Source organism: Panthera leo, chromosome A1 (assembly GCF_018350215.1).
Source record: "Panthera leo isolate Ple1 chromosome A1, P.leo_Ple1_pat1.1, whole genome shotgun sequence".
NCBI classification, from domain to species: Eukaryota; Metazoa; Chordata; class Mammalia; order Carnivora; family Felidae; genus Panthera; species Panthera leo.
This window is the reverse complement of record NC_056679.1, coordinates 159,877,757-159,879,901: the sequence shown is the minus strand read 5'-3', so window position 1 is coordinate 159,879,901 and position 2,145 is coordinate 159,877,757. Positions and strand designations below refer to the sequence as shown.

Sequence of the window (2,145 nt, the reverse complement as noted above, 5' to 3'; positions counted from 1 at the left end):
GGAACCTGCTTGGGATTCTGTCTCCCCCTCTCTCTGCCCCTCCCATGCTTACATGCATTCTCTCTCTCTCTCAGAATAAAATTTAAAAAACTTAAGTATGAAAAGGCTTTAAAAAACCCCATACAGTATCCATGTCCCTCACCTCCAAATCCCACTCTTTAAAAGCAAGCACTTTAGGCAGATGCTGACGCCCTGGAATCACCCGCGCGGCTCAGCCATGGTCAACCCCACCATGTTCTTTGACATAGCCGTGGACGGCGAGCCTTTGGGCCACGTCTCCTTCGACTTGTTTGAAGACAAAGTCCCCCAAACAGCAGAGACCTTCCGTGCTCTGAGCACTGGGGAGAAAGGATTTGGTTACAGAGTTCCAGCTTTCACAGGATCATCTCGGGATTTATGTGCCAAGGTGGTGACTTCACACGCCATAATGGCACCGGAGGCAAGTCCATCTACGGGGAGAAGTTTGACGATGAGAATTTCATCCTGAACCACACAGGTCCTGGCATCCTGTCCATGGCAAATGCTGGACCCAACACGAACGGTTCCCAGTTTTTCATCTGCACCACCAAGACCGAGTGTTTGGACGGCAAGCCCGTGGTGTTTGGCAAGGTGAAGGAGGGCACAAACATCGTGGAAGCCGTGGAGCCCTTTGGGTCCCGGAATGGCAAGACCAGCAGGAAGATCACCAATGCTGACTGTGGACAAATCCAATAAATTTGACTCGTGTTTTATCTTAACTACCAGACCATTCCTTCTGTAGCTCGGGAGTGCTCCCCTCCACCCCCATCTGCTCGAAATCTAGAGTCGCTATGCTCCCGCCACAGTTCTATGGGTCCCGTGTCCTCCTTACTCCCCTCTAAGTTTAGCTGGATTGCAGAGTGAAGTTTATGATCATGAAATAAAGGCTAAACAACAACAACAACAACAACAACAACAACAACAACAACAACAAAGCAACCACTTTAAATTGTTAGATTTTGTCCTCTGTATTTACCTTTGTATCTCTATATATTTATTGCTTTCTCTTAATTCATCAATTCTAAGAATTTTCTGTGTTTATAGCAAATAATAATTTTTGCCCTCTTACATAGTTTGTCCACCTCTTTTTTTCAATATGGTACAACCACAACATAATTTTTTAGTTAAATTCATGTAGTATTTCCGTTAGTATATTCAAGTATTTTTCTTCAGTGGACCAAGTAGTGCCCCACTCCCCCACCAGGAGTTGTTTCATGGTTTCATTTGCTTGTCATTCTTCAATCCTCTTTGTCTTTTCCAAATGATTTTTTAGTTCAATCTCTCTGCAACTCTCAAGAGTCAATGTTCACATCCAGGTTTGATACTCAAAACCAAACCAAACAAACCTTTTCTCTCCTCTTGTTCATTACTTAGTTTTTCCATCCTACCTTCTTAGAGATTTCCTAGACTTATTTTCCATGTCTCCTAGGGGTATCTTTAATTCTGCTATAATATTTTTAGTCTTCCAGAATTCCTCATTTGTTCTCAAGATTTAAAAAAAATAGGATCCAATTCTTTGGTTGTGGTTGTGAAATCTTGTACATCTGAAAATCTCTTCTCTGCAGTTTGTTTTTCCCCTGCTTCTCCCCCTTCCCTGACACCTTTTAAACTCATGGCAGGGCTGGGTGGGTTAGAGGTGAGGGTTTTTTCTCATTCAGGAAGGGGTGTCCCTTGACCTCTTGGTGACCCTAGGTTTCCCATTCATGTGTAAGCATGGACATTCAGAGGCTCACTGAAAACTCCCTGTGAGTAGTGGGTCTTACTGACCCACTTACTGACAAGCTTCACTGTAGGTCAGTAGTGTGTTCATTTGTCACTCTTTATTGGTCTCCTCCAGGAGTAGTTATCTACAGGTTGTTTCTCTGGACCAGTTTTTCAGGGGAGACCTGGATTCTTATTGCGTTCACTTCTGGAATCACCCATACCTTTCTTGGTACCTGGTATCTCCTTTTCCTGAGGTTTTCAGAAATGATTCAGGGCAAATTGACTTGTTTTCCACTGGTATCTACCTTTACCTGCATTGGGTGTTTCTTTGTCTGGTAAATGCATTCCCATTCCCCTATTCACTTCTGATTTAAACATGGTTTAGGGAATGTGGATTTATTTTAGGATCATCTAAAATTGACT

At 43.2% G+C, this 2,145-nt stretch overlaps 1 pseudogene; it reads left to right on the top strand.

Annotated features, from left to right (window-relative positions):
- The first annotated feature begins 217 nt into the window (after positions 1 to 217).
- Positions 218 to 769, top strand: LOC122201076 (annotated as a pseudogene).
- Positions 770 to 2,145: the final 1,376 nt, after the last annotated feature.